General features: G+C 38.5%; 2 non-coding genes across 2 annotated transcripts; both read left to right on the top strand.

The window, feature by feature from the left end:
- Positions 1 to 11,274: 11,274 nt before the first annotated feature.
- Positions 11,275 to 11,357, top strand: Trnal-cag (transfer RNA leucine (anticodon CAG)). Its single transcript has one exon. It is a non-coding gene; the product is annotated as a tRNA-Leu (tRNA).
- Positions 11,358 to 12,163: 806 nt separating this feature from the next.
- Positions 12,164 to 12,235, top strand: Trnap-agg (transfer RNA proline (anticodon AGG)). The gene has a single exon. It is a non-coding gene; the product is annotated as a tRNA-Pro (tRNA).
- Positions 12,236 to 20,242: the final 8,007 nt, after the last annotated feature.

Genomic DNA, 20,242 nt, shown 5'->3' on the forward strand with positions numbered 1-20,242 from the left:
GGTTGTCGGTGTCCGTCCGTTTGTTGACTGTATTGCGTGTGTTGTGGATGTGGCAGCTCTCCAGAATAGGCAGATGTTTTCCTCTGTTTGTTGTGTCCAGAATTTTCGTATCATCTAGCTTGAATGAGTGTTCCGCTCGTGCTGCGAAAGTGGGGCCACCAGCACCTCGCACTGTTACCGCAGTGCCGTAACAAGCTCTCGTCTAGGGTATTCACCTTCAAGCTTCAGAATCGCCTTCACTTTAAGAGCCATCACCTGCTTCGCCAAGGACCTTCCCTTACGCTCCTTGTCGCGCTTGCACTCGAGAATCATTTCACCTGTACGAGTACGTCTAATACTGCGCACGTCGGTTCCTTTTGAGTTGTGCTGATATAGCGAACAGTCAGTGGCATGATTGCCTAAATTAATTATTCTGTTTCGGCCAAATGACGCGGAACCGCGTCTAACAATGTCGTAAATACAAATGATCTTCTCATTGTTTGATTTCCTCTGCTCCTAAATCAACTCCGATTCATAAAATGCTGCCAAATTAAGTTCCCAATCACCTCTTTTTCGATTCGAACAGCGCAACTAATATTGAGATTATAATTTAATTTGATTGATAGTCACAAGAGTGAATCCGGACTTGGGGGACAAGCAGCTCAATTAAAGAAAGCGACAAATTCTTCCTTCGGGTGGCACGACGCAAGGGGAACCTTCCTTTTCCCGAACAAATTGTGATTGGAAAAATATTATTTAAACATCTTCCGGTGTTCTGTCTCGCTCACTTTCTCTATCTCGTCTCGACACAAGTGCCACTTCCCTGAGGGAACATCAGAGGTACCGCTCGAAGTCGTTCAAGATTGCAAGAATCTTAAACCATTTTCCGAGAAAAAGACGAAGGACCATCCTCGAAATGGTTCGGGGTGCAGAAGGGGTGATTGAACAATAACACAATCTACCAATCCGATCATCTACTAACCAAGATGAAAAAGAAGAAATGGTGCAACATTGGAGTCTGAGGGGACAAGATGCGTCCGGAATAAAATTGCCCCTATCGAAAGGAGCAGTTTGTGTTGCAACTCTTTGAAAACCTGGAGGGGGACTCACCTTTCTTATTCTTTTGGTCATTAAGGGACCGACCAAATGGAGTGGTCCCCTGGTTGCATTAAAGAAATTGCATTTTGTGGGCTGGCCGGCCGGCACGTGCCCCCACACACACGTATGGGATTTTAAATTTCTTCGAAGTTTGTCCTGAGTAGAACGGAGAATTGTTCCCATAACATGAGAAATGAGTTAAATTAATTGGCAGATATTGGTTCCCATGATACAGTTAATTGAATTTGGAAAAAAATGAAAGACTGTGGCATGAAATGCTGGTGGTGTTTGTCTAATGATAAATTGATATTCAGAACATAGACCTATTTCAAAAATTATTTCTATCGGATTCTGTGGACCAATTTATGAAAGTATTTCTGAATTGATAGTTTTTGATGAACTTTCGTGGGACAATTTCGATAAAACGTCCATTAATATTTAATATTTTAAATATTGATACTTTTGGGAGGATATCTAGATGAATCCTAGATTTACTCTTACTCTTCGTTATTTTAGCGGTATTCCTGGAGCGATTTGTGGCAAAAAACTACAAAAAAGTAGTATCTGTATTTATTGAGAAGATGGTCATGAAACATCTGAAAGAGTTTCAGATAAAAAATCGCTGAAAATCCTGAGAAAATTTCGGAACACGTGAAATACTTATCCACATTTTTTACTTTAGACTTAAAAATATCTAACCTACAAAAATATCTTCAGACATTCCTAGTGATATCCCTGAAGTATATTCACAAATTTGGACAGCTTCAAAAAAAAAATCCTACTGGAATTCCTGCTCAACATCATTGTGAAATCTCTTGAATATTTTCAAACGAAGGAAAATTATTATGAAATTCATTGACACGTTTTCTTTTGAAACCCATGTGAAATTTCTCGCCGAACTTTTGAAAAAAAAAACATATGAACAAATTAATAAAGCATTTTTTCCAAAAAAGAAGTTCTAGAGAAAATTTCTAAGAGGAACTTTTGGATTTATTTTCAAAAAAAAAAAAACATTTAGAAGTCCAGTTTTCTAACCGATTTTTTCAGAACTCTTAGAGCTAGACATGCCATTTAGCCGAGGCGATTGATTTTCTAAAGATACGGTTGGAAGAATTCCATGAGTAATGTAGGCGACGAAACGAAATTTTAAAATTATCAGGCATATACTTTTAAGCTTCTTGTAGCTTCTTGGAAGCTCGGTACGTGGAACTGCAGATCTCTCAACTTCATCGGGAGCATTCGCATACTCGCCGATATACTGAAGTGCACAGCCCTCACTCCGGAAGCACTGATGATAACAAAGACGCATTTTACGCGCAGCTCGAACGCGAGTACGACCGCTGCCCAAACCACGACGTCAGGATCATCATAGGAGACCTAAACGCTCAGGTAGGCCAGGAGGAGAAATTCAGACTGACGATTCAGCGCCTACCAGCTAACGAACGAAAATGGCCTACGCCTCATCGATTTCTCCGCCTCTTCCAGCACAACCTTCCGTATCGTTACACCTGGAGATCACCACAACAAATGGAATCGCAAATCGACCACGTTCTAATTGATGGACGGCACTTCTCCTACATTATCGACGTCAGGACCTATCGTGGCGATAATATCGACTCTGATCACTACTTAGTGATAGTTAAACTGCGCCCAAAACTCTCCGTTATTAACAATGTACAGTACTGGTGGCCGCCCCGGTAAGATATAGAGCGACTGAGATAACCGGATGTTGCCGCCGCATATGCGCAGAATTTCGAGGCAGCGTTGCCGGACGAGGGTGTGCTCAATGAGGCCCCTCTAGAGAACTGCTGGAGTACAGTCAAAGCAGCCATCAACAACGCAACCGAAAGCACTATGGGGTACGTAGAACGGAGTCGACGAAACGATTGGTTCGACGAGGAGTGCAGAGCGGTTCTGGAGGAGAAGGACGTAGCGCGGGCGGTAATGCTGCAGCATGGAACCCGACAGAATGTGGAGCGATACAGACAGAAGCGGAAGCAGCAGACGCGTCTCTTCCGGGAGATAAAGCGCCACCTGGAAGAAGCGGAGTGCCAGGAAATGGAACTGCTGTGCCGTTCACAAGATACACGTAAATTCTACCAGAAGTTCAACACATCCTGTAAAGGCTTCGTGCTGCAAGCCGAAATCTACAGGGATAAGGACGGGAGCAGCTCTTTGATGAGCACCTGAATGGTGAAGAGAATTTAGGCCCGGAGGATCAAGGCAGCGGAGGAAATGTTGGTGCAGCAGAGGTCGGGAAGTTAAGGATGCCATTCATTAGCTTAAAACTAACAAAGCAGCTGGTAAGGAAGGTATCGCAGCTGAACTCATCGAGATGGACCCAGAAAAGTTGACCACCTGTTTGCACCGGCTGATAGTCAGGATCTGAAAAACCGAGCAGTGGAACCGGAGGAGTGGAAGGAAGGGATAATCTGCCCCATTCACAAGAAAGGCGACCATTCGGAATGTGAGAACTTCAGAGCGATCACTATTTTGAATGCTGCCTACAAAGTGCTATCCCAAATCATCTTCCGTCGTCTGTCACCTGAAACAAATGAGTTCGTGGGAAGTTATTAAGCTGGCTTCATCGACGGCCGGTCGACAACGGACCAGATCTTCACCGTACGGTAAATCCTCCAGAAATGCCGTGAGTACCAAATACCAACGCACCACCTGTTCATCAACTTCAACCGGCCGCACAGAGATATGGAAAATCATGGACGAGAACAGCTGTCCCAGGAAGCTGACCAGACTGATCAGAGCAACGATGGACGGTGTGCAGAATAGTGTTAAGATTTCGGGTGAACTATCCAGTTCATTCGAATCTCGACGGGGACTACGACAAGGTGATAGACTTTCCTGCCTACTATTCAACATCGCCCTGGAAGGTGTTATGCGACGAGCCGGACTCAACAGCCGGGGTACGATCTTCACGAAATCCGGCCAATTTGTGTGTTTTGCGGATGACATGGATATTATTGCTAGAACATTTGGAACGGTGGCAGAACTGTACACCCGCCTGAAACGTGAAGCAGCAAAGATCGGACTGGTGGTGAATGCGGGTAAGACAAAGGGCATACTGGTAAGTGGGACGGAGTGAGATAGGACAAGCCTTGGCAGCAATGTCACGATAGACGGGGATACTTTCGAGGTGGTAGAAGAATTCGTCGACCTCGGTTCCTTGCTAACGGCTGACAATAACGTGAGCCGCGAAATACGAAGGCGCATCATCAGTGCAAGTCGTGCCTACTATGGGCTCCAGAAGAAACTGCGGTCAAAAAAGATTCACCCCCGCACCAAATGTACCATGTACAAGACGCTAATAAGACCGCGGACATGGACGATGCTCGAGGAGGATCTGCAAGCACTCGAAGTTTTCGTGCAACGCGTGCTAAGAACGATCTTCGGCGGCGTGCAGGAGAACGGTGTGTGGCGACGAAGGATGAACGACGAGCTCGCTGCACTCTACGGTGAACCCAACATCCTAAAAGTGGCTAAAGCTGGACGGATACGGTGGACAGGGCATGTTGTAAGAATGCTGGACAACAACCCTCCAAAGTTGGTGTTTGCTAACCATCCGGTTGGTACAAGAAGGCGTGGAGCGCAGAGAGCACGATGGGCGGACCATGTAGAGCGTGATCTGGCGAGCGTTGGGCGTGACCGACTTTGGAAAGCTGCAGCTGCAAATCGAGTATAATGGCGGAAAATTGTTGGTTCAGTGTTATCATGAATTTGATGTTGAACTAAATAAATGATGAAATGAACGCTTCTTAAAACTGTAAGCACAACTCCTGAAAACATCCACGGAGAAATCTTTGAAGGCATCTCTGTGGAGAATCCATAGAGAAACCTCTAAAAAATCCTAAGAGGAACAACTTGAGAAATCCTGGAGAAATTATCCGAGAGATTACAACAGAACGAAACCCTACAGGAATTTCTGAAGAATACCCGTAAGTTATTTGCATAGAAAACTCTAGACGAGTTCTCGGGTTTATCCTTGAGTAATTGCTAAAGTAATCCCTATAGCAATCTCCGAATGTTAGGAGGAGAATGTCTAGAATAATTCCTGGAGGAATCCCAGCAAAAATGGCTTGAGAAATTTAAGTTTTAATTTCAGGAGACTTTTTTATGTCTTGATTTATGAGATTTTCAGCCCGAGGCTGGTTCGTCTCAGTTTCAAAGATTTCCAGGAGAATTTCCAGCAAGGAATTTCAAGAGGCCCCCGGGAAGTGCAAACAGGAAGCCTGATGAAGAAATCTGTAGAGAGGTTTTCAGACATTTCGGCTTGCGGTGCACTTTTTGGAAATAAATCGCTCCGCGGTGCACATGTTCATTATTGTTAAAAAAATCCAAATTCGTCAAAAAAGCTGTCGAATGTTTCATAGCAATTCCAAGGTGTCACTGATAACACTGTCTTTACGTTTTTTTTATCACTTATCGGAGCACAGTGAAGTGACACAGTTATTCGAATTTGAATATTTCTTGCTCAGAATGTTTCTGGAAACATTCAGACAAGATCTTTCTCTTTTCTTGGCATAACGTCCTCACTGGGACAAAGCCTGCTTCTCAGCTTAGTGTTCTATGAGCACTTCCACGGTTATTAACTGAGAGCTTCCTCTGCCAATAACCATTTTGCATATGTATATCGTGTGGCAGGCACGAAGATACTCTATGCCCAAGGAAGTCAAGGAAATTTCCTTTACGAAAAGATCCTGGACCGACCGGGAATCGAACCCGTCACCCTCAGCATGGTCATGCTGAATACCCGTGCGTTTACCGCCTCGGCTATATGGGTCCCAAGTCCCAAGACAAGATCTTTATAAATGCTGAATGAAATCTTGAGCCGAATTAGTGGTGTATCGTTTTTAAGAACCTCGGTGAAGTCCTTCCAAGACTACTGAATTATTTCTAGCAGTAGCGTCCCGTAACCTCACATTTTGCGTCTTCAACGACTCTAAAACTGGAATTTACGGAGAATTCATGATCCGAATCATATTGAAAATGGACGGAAACGAAAATTATCGTGATTTTCTACAAATACGAGCTAATTTGATAACAAAATTCAAGAATTTACGTTCGTTGGTCAGGTAAATTTGAGGTTAGGAAATCACCACTAGAAATTGTTTGACAGACGTTTTTCTAAGCCTTTTCCCTCCCCCTGGATATTCAATCTTGACGCGATGGGAAGGCTTAACCCATTAGCATTTTAGCGCCAGTTTATTCTCCACTGCTTGGACTTTGAGCTAGATATATCTGGTTTACGAGTTAATCGCAAGTGAATCGGCCGTAAGTGCTAATGGGAACCAAAGGAGTATCCGTAGTGCATTTATCACAAGTTATAATTCAGTTTGCATAGACCTAATCTTTGCATTCTTAAAATTTTCTCTAATTTAACAATAATTGTTGAATTTAACGTAACGCAAGAGTGGGTAGGGGAGGTCTCTGCGTTACACTCATCATTCATCACTTGAATTCGAAAGTACACAGGACAGGGGACGCTAGGATAAGTTGACTTGCAGCCTTACAGATTAGGTAACGTTAACAATTAAATTTATTACCTTTAGAAAATTCTGGACCCTAATCAGTCAAAACTGCTGATTTTAGAAATGAGTTTATATTTGTATTTCTTCTTTTTATAGGTTTTGTAGGGATGAATATATAGAAGTTGACAAATAATCTTAATCATTTTATTTTTTGACACAAAAATCAGCTGACTGAACTTTTTTGTTTTATATTCTAGACGGTATTATAACACTGACCAAAAAAGGAGGAATTTTGTTACATGTTTCTTTAGGACTTAGGACGGTTGACAATCTAAAGAATTACGGTAGATGTAATAATACTTCGAAATTAGATGATCACAGATATGCAGAAGACGACTAGACGAAATTAAGAACACAATTTGACACATTATAGACTATATTTCGACGTATAGGGCTTGACTGATTCATTACAACATCGAATGGAAGCTCAAAAAGTGTTACCTAAGACTAATATGAGAGTTATTTGGGGATGATGCTGGTGCTGTCAATGACCAACATCGGTTATTGACACTATTGGTAAACAGCTTGAAATAATTTTCAGAATGTATTGTAAAAAACTTAGGTTATTATTTGATTTATTGTTTAGAGATGCTGTCAGAAAACTAGTTGCCCATATCGGCTAAAAACGCTAGCTCTGGCAGCTGTCTCCGAATAATTTTCAAAAATATCAAACCTGTAAACATTACCTATGACAAATTTTTTGCTCTTCTTTGTAATATTTCTCAGGAATAGTACCTTGAAGGCGTTAACATGTACAGCTTTTTTCTCTGAATGTTGTCCAGTGATCTCGGATATTTTCGATTATTGAAATATTGTTCAATTATCATATCATCTTTGGAGCTTCCATTCGGCCAAAACACTAGTGCGATGGGAATAGTTAAAACACAGTAATTTTAAAAAACTACTACGACCCAATACTAATTACTACACACTTTGCTCAAGTTGACGACATCGTCTAGTCCATCGTGAGTATTGGTACTAGTAGGGGGAAAGTTGGGAAAGGGTCCAGGCTTTGCTATCAGCTGTCATGCAGCTCCACCTGGTCACTCTACAAAAAAAAAAAAAAAAAAAAAACAGACGTTTTTCTAAGCCTTTTACTGGATTTCGGAAAATTTCTAGCAAGACACTTGGGCCAAGTGACTTGGCAGCTTTATTTTCAGAACTTTGGCATATATTGACAATATTTCTGGTAAATTCCTTCCAGGGTCTCCAATTAGCCTAGTGGTTAGGGCTATGGATCACCAATCCGGAGACGGCGGGTTCGATTCACGTTCCAATCGGAAACCTTTTCTCGACTCCTTGGGCATAGTGTATCATTGTACTTGCCTCTCAATATACAAATTCATGCAATGATAGGCAAAGAAAGCCCTTCAATTAATAACTGTGGAAGTGCTCAAAGAACAAAAGTTGAAGCGAGGCAGGCCAAATCCCAGTGGGGACGTAGAACCATAAAGAAGAAGAAGAAGAAACACTTGTCAATTCGGAAGGAATTGTTTGTTCACCTGATTTCAGTGATAGATTCCTTCTCTGCTATTACGCAAAGCCACAGAAATATTAGTAAGATTTTTTCTGAGATTTTTTTAGCGCATTCATTTTAGATTCGTTGCATTCATTGCAGATGCCTTGTACTTGTGAACATCCATTACGAGTTCTTGGAAAAAATATGATATTTATTAGGAAAGTTTTGGCTCAATGGAAATATTACTCTCAATCCCTTGGAGCTCCTTACAATAGTTCAATTGTTCTAATTAAGTCGAATTATTTTCCACGAAAAAGGTTATGAATTTAAATTTAAACTTAAATATGCAAGACTTTTCTGAAGTGCTGCGGTGCACTTGTCATGGCCTCGCGGTGCACCAAGTGCAGCGTGGTGCACGATCTGAAAACCGCTGAAGAGAAATAAAGGAAAGCATCTATACATTTTAAAGAAATCCATAGACGGGTATTCGAAGAAATCGCTAGAATAATTCCTGGTAGAATTTTCGGAGGGATCCCAGAAGGAAAACTCTGGAAAAATCTTAAGAGGACATTTTGAAAGAATCCCCAAGAATATTCCTAGACAAACTCCTGGATGACGTAATTCTAGAAGAAATTATTAGAGAAAGCCTTACAGAAATTTCTGGATACATCTCTAGTAGAGTGTCTGTAGAAATTTCTGGGAAAAGCATTGCAGCAATTTCTGAAGAAATCCCAACAACTGGAGAAATTATTGCAAAAAATCTTATGAACATATCTAAAGGGATTTCTTATAGAAAACAATCCGAGAGGATTGTTGGAGGAACACCAGCAGACATTTCCAGAGGACTTGCAGCAAGAATTTCCGCAGAAATCCCACTATGAAGAATTTCCAATAGGAACTCTGGAAGAAATTTCACGTAGATTTTATAATGGAATTTCTGAAAAAAAAAACCCTGTCAAAAATCTCTGGGAGAATCTAAATAAATATCTATCAGCAGGATAGCTTCCGCATAAACAGTCCAAGCAAGACGTGCATAAGCAACGTAGACCATATTTTGGTCATCCCGGCCCCTTTACCTTATGTAGACTTTCGTTTTTAATATTTTTTTTTACAAAACGAATACAGACTCTCCCCTCGTGCTTTGCCCTAAAAGCCTACGTTGTTTATGAATAGCTTCAAATTATTTTTTAGAGAAATCCCGGAAGGCGTCTCAGGAATGAAGAAGATGCAAAATATCATTGTTTCATTATTGGGACGAGATTAAGAAGTGATTTCTACCTCCAACGCAACATGTTTCAGAATGAATCAAATTAACAGGCAACAACGTTCAGGGATAACTAAGATGAGAATTTTTCAGCAATTAGAAACGATTATGGTTTAAATGGTTGGACACGCAAAGGGCCAGAAATGTGTTAGTTCGCAACAATAGTTGATCGTTTTCAAAAGTTACGCGAGATTTGTTCGTTACGTAAATTTATATATGACGTAAATAATATCAACTGATGTAATATTGAATATGAAATTGCAATGCAGTGTCAAACAAACTTTTATCTTCCTTGTTAGAAAAGGCTGACAAAATTGGTTCACCACATTGATGTTTGGAAAAGTTGCTCGTATTGGTACAGTGAAGATTCGTGTCGAAGATTGTCATTCTAAAATATAAACCATTTGAAGGTTACAGCCGAATTTGTGGTAAATGTGGAAATCTCAACTTCTACTTCATATTATTGGCTAGAAATTTGATCGTTCATTTGCTCACTTGCGGTGCACAATCGATGAAAATTTCAGCTTCGTCAGTGCAGTGGAAATTGATATTTGCATCTTCAAAATCGTGAGGCAAATTGTTAGAAAGAGAAGGAAGATGGGAAAAATTACACGTCGTCCCGTGCGGCCTTACAGATTCAGGAATTTCATTTCATTTTACGCTCTGTATTCTAAGTCCTAATCTGGATCACGCTTCAGCAAATTGCAACTCCAAGTAGGGTATTGGTTCCCTTCTTAAGCATGTGGCTCCCATTTTCATCCTACGAAAAACAAAGGATTGAAGCGCTGTTTGTTTTGTTTCTTATTTTTGTATTTTTTGTTAGAAGTGAGCACCCATGAAAACAAAAAGAACTTGATTCCGTAATCGCTTGGTGCAGTAATCGCTTGTTTTCGAATAGGATGAATATGGGAGCGTGAGATTAATGATGGAACACATACCCTACATATGTAAACGTGAAACAGGCAAAAAAGGAACCGAAAACCAACCCTTCTATTTTTAGCTTCTACCTAATTTTCGGACTTACGTGGTTGCTGTGGTGTAGAATACCTACACTGGAACGATTCCAATTATCGTTTCTGAATCTTACAGCGTATTCAAAACGCGGCTGCAAACACACACTGGCACCGCTTAAATTTAGAGATACCTACTAGATCTAATTAGTCTATTCTATACAAATTCCAAATCACATAAAAATGTGCAAAGGCTATAGGGTATGTGTGCCATCAGTAATCTCATGCTCCCATTTTCATCCTATTCGAAAACAAGCGATTACGGCACCGATTGACTCCGTTCTTTTTGTTTTCATGGGTGCTCACTTCTAACAAAAAATACAAAAATAAGAAACAAAACAAACAGCGCTTCAATCCTTTGTTTTTCGTGAGATGAAAATGGGAGCCACATGCTTAATAAGGGAACCAATACCCTACATCGAGAAAAATTGACATTCAGTGGCTTAGTTGGTCTTACTCAGAAATCGAAAATCCTTAGTTTTATTACTCAGTTTCCGTTAAAAGTGGGACAACTCATTGCCCATTGACAATGGCAATGGTTCGGTGTACATTCTCAAAATCAGCTCATGCAACTCAAATCTTTATTTGGTATGGTCTTGATATCTACTCATCCTTCCTCATCCCCAGCTGTTGTAAGGACGTGGCCAGAACAATACTCGGCTGTTACAGGATTGTGTTAATCTTGTCCTACTGTCAAAGGTTAATCCCAAACAATCGAAGTCACCATCCCGTACGTAAATTGTGTCCTGATGCCTAAAATTTGTCATCATTTTTGTATGGAAAACAATTTTGCAGGGGTGCTAATGGTCAAATGTTTTCAACGTTCACCATCATCGCAAATTCAAATCAACATAATTATCCGGAACATAGCAAGTCACGTCAATTGCGTCAGTAGAGGTTCTAGCAACATTGCTTCATATAGTCAGGATGGCCGAGTGGTCTAAGGCGCTACGTTCAGGTCGTAGTCTTCTCTGAAGGCGTGGGTTCGAATCCCACTTCTGACATAATATATTTTGCATCTCGTTGAGGTGGATTATGTTAATGTTAATGCAAAAAGAAATTTGGTAACAAATCATAACATGAAATTGTTAAACTTGAACATGAACAGTAGTATATCGAGAAAATGGCAATCGATTGCAGGCAGTCTAGTTAACTATGTACATATGTTAAATCATAGGAAGTAACATTTCATCATCTTCATCCCGTTACTTTATGTTGTTTGATCTGAGGCGAGCTGCTAACGCTAAATTTATCATCAATACGCCAAAATGTAGACTACTTGCTTGCATTCCTTACTGACTTCTCCGTGCTCAACCCGCCGGCAAAACCAATCCCAATTCGAAACGTTTCAGGTCGACCATCTGTAGGCTAACGCACATTGAAACGAAGTGCCTTAGGGCTCGTTCAAATATTACGTAACGCAAAGGGGGGAGGGAGGGGGTCTAGCACTGTGTTACGCTTCATACAAAATTTCAAATTTTCGCATACAAAAGCTGTTACGTGGGGGAGGGAGGGGGTCTGAAATTATCAAATTTTGCGTTACGTAATATTTGAATGAACCCTTACCTGCGCACATCCACATGGTGAGCCAAAACCGGCTTTCGGTCTTTTTGCGTCGTTCGTTTTTCATCACCCTTCGTTTTTCTTGGTCAAACACACGTACAACCGACCGGCAGTCTTCTGCGCATGCGCTCACAAACACATTCAAAGCTGTTAGGTAGGGGGTTGAAGTGGAAGAATCAAGTTTTATGAGGTTTTGCATGTCGACCATGAAGTTTTCGAATGGATATTTTCTTCTCACTCTTCAACGGGCTCGTTGGTCTAGGGGTATGATTTTCGCTTAGGGTGCGAGAGGTCCCGGGTTCAAATCCCGGACGAGCCCACTCGATCTTTTTTTAGGTTTGCGCTTTGAATGAATGTTATTGAATAATTATGATAGGCTAGCTAAGAGTACCTAAGTGTTGTGTTATTCGCCATAGTGGTTCCCTATTTGGCCATACCGGGAATTGAGAAAGTTTTACACTTTTGCATCAGTTTGCGTGTTTTAATATTACAATACAGTTTAAATCTCCCAAATCAAATAATATCTTCAAAGTTTGAAAGCTTTCCAAATATGTATCCACTATGGCCAAATAGGGAACCACTATTTGTAGCCGTAACTGGTACACTTATTCTGTTTTCATTGCTATTCTCCTTTTTTATTGATTTGCCACATGAAATACATCCAATGGCTTATAGTTGAGTGACTCTAATTCGCAATTTTATTTTATCTTTTCAGGTATATCATGTTCCCTATGCTGCTTGTGAATAAGAGTGTTAAAATATGTTCTTTCGGTTGGTGAGTAAGTAAAGTTGAATTGCAGGATGCAGTTTATTGTATCTTGGGGTTTTGATAGGGATTTCGTGACAAAGCAAGTGATTCCTTCTGGTGTTTCTCCCGGAGTTTTTCTGGGGTTCTAAAAGTTCTTCTGGGGATTTTTTTTTCAAAATTTTCCCAGATAATTCTCCCAAAAGTTTTTTTCTGAACATTTCCGCAGGGGTACCTGACCTCTGCGAATTTCTTCACGAGTCTCTCCGTAGGTTTCTCCCAAAGTTCTTTCAGGGACTCCTTTCCTAGTTCCTAATAGCTTTTTTTTCAGAAGCTTTTCTATAGTGGTTTCTGAGTGTTCTTTCAGGTGCATTCCTTTTTTGAGTTTTCTCCCGGATTTTCTCCAGAAGTTTGCTCTTAGATTCCTTCGAGTTCGTACGAGGATTATTTTGATAGTTCTTTCAGGAATTCCTCTAGTTGATTATTCGTAAATTTCTCACAAGTCCATGAATTCCTCCGAAAATTTCTCCACATGTTCAGCCAGAGGTCCTCCGAGTGTTCTTTTTGTACTTATTTCCCCTGATAATTCCTCTAAAAAATCCTGCAGTTTTCTCTGAGAATTCTTCAGGAGTTCATCTATAGAATTCTCTCTTTTTTTACAGAATTGTCTCCGGAAGCTTCTCTAGGCGTTCTGCAGGGAAAAGCCCTGCAGGATTTTGTAGAGAATTGCTTCAAAAGTTGTTCCAGACATTTCATCCGAGTTCATCCGAGAATTTATACAAGGTTTTTTACAGGAAAATCTCTAGGAGTTTTTTTGGAAATTCCTCTAGGATTTCCTCTGGGTATTTCTCAAGTTCCTTCGTGTTTTTTTTCCTGAATTTCTCCGGTGATTTAGAAGTTCGTCTATCTGTTTCTCTTGAATTATCCTCAACAGTTCCTCCGCGGATTTCTGCACGAGTGCTTCCGTCGAATTTTCCCGAAGTTTTTCTAAGGATTCTTTTAGGAGTGCCTTCTTATTTTTCAAAAGTTTCTTCGGCCGTTCTTATGAGATCATTTCCTCCGAAGTTTTGCGAGAATTCCACCAAAAGTTGCTCCATGACTTTCTTCAGAAGTTCATTCGAGAATTCCTGCAAAAGATCTTCCGGGAATCTCGCTGGGAATAACATCCTCGAAATTCTATGAAAATCCTTCAAGGAGTTTCAGCAGGGGTTTTCTCCTGATTTTTAGAGGTTGTTGTCAAATTATTCCAGCACTTCCTTAAGGACAAGCTTGTTAAAAATGGCAAAATGGCCGTCTTTTTTACCAACTCACGATTTTGATCGCAAATATTTTATTAAAAACTTCATCCGCGCATAAGATCTTTTCATTTTAAGCTTATTACAAGATAATATTATTATAAGATCTTTTCATTTTAAGGTTACGAACAGGACTAAAATAAGAATTACTCTGTTAATTGAATGCCCCATTATCAGGAATTTGCTTTTATTTCAGGTGCAATGTTGACGTTTGTCCCGAAAATTCTTTCCTGAAAAATCTTAAAAGGATTCTTCCTACATTTCGACTGGAAGGTTTCTAAGGAGCTTTGTTTTTCTTAACTTTATGGTATAGTTTCTTCCAAGATATTCTCAGATTGTTTTAGGAACTCCTCCAGAGATGCTTTCGAAAATTTCTTCAAGATAATTTTCAGGAATATTGTTAATTATTTCAATTGGATTGTTCAAAGAATTCCTCCAGCCTTAATTCACAATTTCTCAGAAGTTTCTCCAGAAACATTGTTTTTGGAATACAATCTCTGGTCTCTATAGGACTACCAAAAATCATTATATTCTTTTACATACTTTTATATACTTTTATATACCAGGGCTACTTTCAGGTAAATCTTCCAAAATTATTCATAGAACTCTTTCGAAAGCTCATCGGCGAAGATACTGCACCGCTTACAAAGCGGATTTCTCCGGGACTGTCTACTAGAATTACTGTTTCTTCAGCAATTCCTTCTTCTCACATTTCGTAGCTCTATTGACCAATAATAAATCCATACATTTTATCATTTTCTTAGAGATTTTTCTAGGAATTTTCTTGACCTTTCTTCGAAAAAATCCTCGGAATTCCTTCACAAGAGAATTTGTATTTTTTTTTCGCAGGGATTACTCAGAATATTTTTCTACGGATTTTTCCAAAAGTTTCTACTGAAACATTCCAGAATTTACCTAAAACTATTGTAGAACGTTCTACCTAGCAATTGTTTCATCATTATTTTTTCTTTTTTTTTCACATGGTTCGTTATATTTCCATTTTGAATTCTGCAGAAATTCTTTTTCGAGGCATCTTATTGAACCATAACTTTGTGAAGAATGCATTCTTGAATATTGAAGTTTTCTAAAAAATGATACTAGTTTTCGTCAGTGTTTATATTTCTTTATATGTGGATTACAAAATTAAAGGAATTCTTCCTAGGAATTCTGGCATCCTGAAATTGCTTGTTTTTCTGTCAAGAGCTTCACCAGAAAAAAAATCAGGAATAAAAGTACCGTTTAGCTATCTAAAAAATCAGGATTTGTCTAAAGATTTTTAGATACTCCACAGATATCGAGCCGATATTACGGAGGCTTTTCATGAATACCAACTTGTAGTGAAGGATAATTTCGTAGCTTCTGCAAAAATTCTTTGATCAGAAAAAAATCGCTGTGTAAATTCAGCAATGGTCCAAGACGCTTTTCGGGAATTCTGAAATTAGTTTTATAGACAAATAATCACCTAAGAGCATCTAGGTTCATAGCGAAAACAGTAAGGAATGTGGAAAACATCAATAGACCAATATCTGCAGACTCGGAATCCATGAATGAACTAGTGTCGCACGTAATGAGGCTATCATTTGTAAAAATTAGCTGAAGACGCAGAAAAAAATACCGAGAAGTCCTAGACGAATCTTAGAAATAAATTCAAGAAAAAAAGTCGGACAAATCCCTTCCAAATCCGTGGAAATGAAATCCTGTTGCAAGCCCTCTAGGATGTTTGGAAATAGCACTAGAGAAGTGTTATAATTTATACCTGCAAATAAAGTTTTAGAACCAAACAGCCCGTCCTGAAGAAATTTACCCTCTCAGGGGAATTCATCACCACTGGTTTCCCTCTCGGGGAAATTCATCATCGGCTTACCCTCTCGAGGGAATTTGCCGTCAACTTACCCTCTCGGGGGCAATTCGCTTTCTTTAATTATGGCTTATTCTCTCGGGGGAATTCACCATCGGCTTACCCTCTCGGTGGAATTTGCCGTGAGCTTACCCTCTCAGGGGAATTCGCTTTTTTATTATGGCTTACCCTCTCGGGGGAATTCACCATATGTTTACCCTCTCGGGGGAATTAGCCATTAGCTTACCCTCTCGGGGGAATTCGCTGTTTTACTATGGGTTACCCTCTCAGGGGAATTTACCATCTTCTTCCTATAATCGTACTTTTTCTCGCTTTCTGCACCTGCAAAAATCACGCAACATAAATGTTAAACAATAAATGAAATTAGGCCGTTACAAATATTTATTTCCCTTTTTGTCCCACCACTCTTTGGCTGGTCGAGGGGGGGGGGATAAAAATAATAAAGCATTTATTCTGAAAAATATTAAAAACTCATCGGATTTGTTAAAGATATTTTGGCAAGACCCGATATTTTGATAAATATTTTTTTATCTGCCCCTTCAAAATGCAAAATCCAGCCAAACATTTTTGAAGGGGGGGGGGGGGGGGGACAAAAAGTCAAAAATAAATTTGTATCAGCCTTATTGACTTATCAAAACTATAACATAGCCAGATTATATGGTTTCAGATCCTATAGAATCCGGACAGTAGCCAATTACATTAGCAGAGGGAAACACACATTTTTAACCACCAAGCATGAATGCAGGAACCGAGACTGGAACACAGAAAAGAAGCCCACAAGCTCTTTGGAAAACAACTGCAATGCAAAGGTTATTAATAGTGTTTCGGGTTTGCGTTAGTTTGGCGTTAGTTTTGCAGGAAATCCTAGTAGTTCTTCCAGGTTCCTTGACAATATTTCCAAGCAATCCTGAGAGGAGACTTAGGAAAATATCTAACAGTGTCTTTGTAAAATATCCTTAGAGGAAAGTCTTCTGGTTTTACTTTTACAAAAATAATACAAACAAAATTGCTGGAGAAAATCACTAGAATTCTTTTAAATAATATAGAATGACGTAGTGTCTTCAATAGTAAAGAAAAACAAATTGTGCCTAAATTTTATCCATGAATGTGAAAAAGTTTGGTAAATTTCTAAAATTTAACGAAAAACTATTTTTTCAAAACTAAAAAAAATGTACACAAAATCATTGATCTTCTTCAGAGTTCCTATTAAAATCTGGAACTTTTGAATTATTATTGGTATTTTAAATATTTGTTTCATGAATACTAAAGCTTTGCAAACTATCTAAATTATTGATTTTCTTTTTTAAACTTTTTCAATGATTCCATGATTATTTCTAGGCTTGCTGGAGATTATTTTGCAAAAATCAAATTCAATACTCGATTATGTGCTGATTTCATCTCTCAAAGTTTACTCTTATATTTTTTTCATTACTGTTGAGATTGGGACCTCTCTTTCATGGAGCCACCTACTATGAGCATAAACAATCAACAATACTAGGGTAATTTTCCAATTGTTGCACGGCTAAAAACTCGCCTATTGTTGTACACTCCATGTTATTCTTATGAGGTGTGCAATAATTGGCGAATTTTTAGCCGTGCAACAATTGGAAAATTACCCTAGTTAGTTGAAGAAAATTCAAATAAAAAATATATATAAAAAAAAATATTTTAAAAACACTTTCTCTTAACTTCCATAAAGTTATCTGTTTTTTTTTTGTATGTTTTTCCTTGAATTTCTTTGAGTCTGCATCCATTTTCAACGAGTTTCGAACAGGATTCAATCTGCTCAATTCAAGAGCTGCCCTAAAATTCATAAATATTTTTTTAAAATTGAGATACCTTCAAGTATTTCTCTGAAACTTTTTTCACGAATTCCTCCCCTAAAAGAATTTTTGCAGAAACTCATACACAACTGTTTGTGAAACTTCTGGAGGAATCCCTAGTGGAATTTCTCGAGAAATAACAAGTTACTGTGGAAATTTCTGGTGAAATCCTTGGAAGAATTTCCAAAGTAATCCCAGTACAATATTTTTGACGGAACTTTCGTAACAATTTCTGAAAAACGCTGGAATAGTTTCAAAAGGCATCGCTGAAAGTCAAAGGAATCTCTGGAGAAATTTCTGAATAAACGTCTAAAGAAATTTAAGAAGGAATCTCTGAACTCGTCTTTGAACGATTTTTTGAAAGAATTCCTGCAGGAGTTTCGGCTTAAATTCATAGATTTTTTTTAGAAAAAAAATGAACAATTTCAGGAGCAAATCATGCAAGATGCTTTGAAAGAATTCTTTGTGGAATTTATAGAATAGGAGGAATGTGTAAACACATACCAGAAGAAAATTTCCGAATGAATCCATGGAAGTATACCTATATGAATGAATTTCTGAAATTTTTAATAATAAAAAAAAACATTTATGCAATTATTGAATTTTATGTATGCCCGTTGCTCAAAATATTGGCTTTTGAATCAAACACACATATTTTTGGAAACAAAAGATTTCGATCGTTATAAGCCAGCGAAAATTACTAATAGGGTATATGGATCATTCCTTGGCCTAATTTGCAAACCGCCTTGACAATTTTGATCATAACTCATGAATTAATAGCACTAGAAATAATATGTTGACCCTATTACGCACTCTAGGCAATGCATGTTTCACCAATTGGATGTAAACTTACGTAAATATTTTAAGAATTTACTTAACTAAGTTGAAAAGATTCGATGTGATGGTATGCAACGTTGGTCTATGGTACATAAATTGGCCTATTAGTGGATACAACGTTGGCCTATTGCTTTCCATGCACTAGAACCACTTATTATCTCATTTTTTCAATATTTCTGCTGAGGTATTATCTCTGTTTGTTCACCAATCATACTTTCAAATTACATTTTCGGAGCCAAATTTTCAAAAAACTATAAATAAATGACTTAAACTAAAGTTCTTTCTTTTTTAGTAACGAAAACAATGCAACCCGATTATTGTGTTATATTTTTACAGTCACCGCACACAAAATCTATCTTTCTGTTCGTTCTTTCTGGTTCTTACGCAAGCAATGTTGTTGGCGTCACTTTATCGGTGTTTTTGACGTCACTTTACTGATGGGCCAAGATTTGGGTACATAGTGAAAAAAATGTCCTCAATATTCGGCTTACATGTAATTTGTAAAATAGTTATTATTCGTTAAAAACAAACATACAAATTCAAAATAGCATCTTTGACCGTCGCATCAAATGTTCAGTTATTGAAAAGGCAATTCGAAATATTCCAGAATCATGTCATTTATGATCATGTGTATAGACTTCCCACTAAGCCGAAGAATCATGGCGTCTACAAAAGCTAAACAAAGTGTCATTTTCATACAATTTTAATACTCCAAAGTGCTAAAATTGAAACGAAATGTTACAGGTGTTTGGCGCAAAGCTTTTCCGATATCCAGTTCGGTGTGTTTGTTTGAATTTTTGGTTAACGTTAAGATAGGCCGAACGAGGGGACTATGCCAACGAAGCATCCCGATACCCTATATGACAAAAACTCCGAGCCTTTTTATCAAAAACTTAGTTTTGATGCAATTTTCTTATGTTTTGGTACATTTTGGTATACAATTTAAATAAAAAATGCTTTAATTTTATGTAAAATGCGATTTTGTAGACATTTCAAAAATTGAAATGTCCACTAAATCAAGGTATACCTGTATTCTGTAAAATAGCATTGTATGTACCGTGATTTCGAGTGAAATTGATCGACGTTAGGGTAATTTTTATTTGTTAAAAATAATGCTTTAAATTTAAAACAATTTTTAGAAAATGACCATCTAGCTTAAGGGTTATTGAATGCTATGTTTACATGTTTCACAGTCAATTAGTCACATATTTCTGTATTAAATTCAATATTTTTCGAAATTGCGTGTTGGCGAACTTCAAAGACACCTTCAAACTTGTGTTATCTAACTAGACGATACGATTAGCTGCAGTGCGCGGGCGATAGAGAAGCTTAGCTTTTAACCACAGCGTAGGTGCGGGCAAAAGCAATAAGTGCAAAGCTTTATAACAGAAATAATCGATACAGTGAACGCAAAAGGTATTCGAATACATGCACCGTAGAGGGACGCCATCAACAAAAATCATAGACAGCAATATGTCGGACAAGACTCATACACACACAACAACAAAACGCAGACTCTATCTCCCAGAAGAAGGTGAAATACACACCGAAACGTAGGACAGTAGATGCGAAAGGCGTTTTAGCTGCTTAATATAGACTGAAAGAGCCGTAAAACAAGCGAAATACTTGGTAATACAGTCGTTAGCAGTCAGTCAAATAACACGATATCGTCATCAAAAGTTCTATAAATGTTCAAATTTATGCATAAAATTGCACTTTTCCGTAAGTATTTACTTATTTAGTATGTAAATTGCATACTTGCAGGCGT

Source organism: Aedes albopictus, chromosome 1, assembly GCF_035046485.1.
Source record: "Aedes albopictus strain Foshan chromosome 1, AalbF5, whole genome shotgun sequence".
Classification (NCBI taxonomy): Eukaryota; Metazoa; Arthropoda; class Insecta; order Diptera; family Culicidae; genus Aedes; species Aedes albopictus.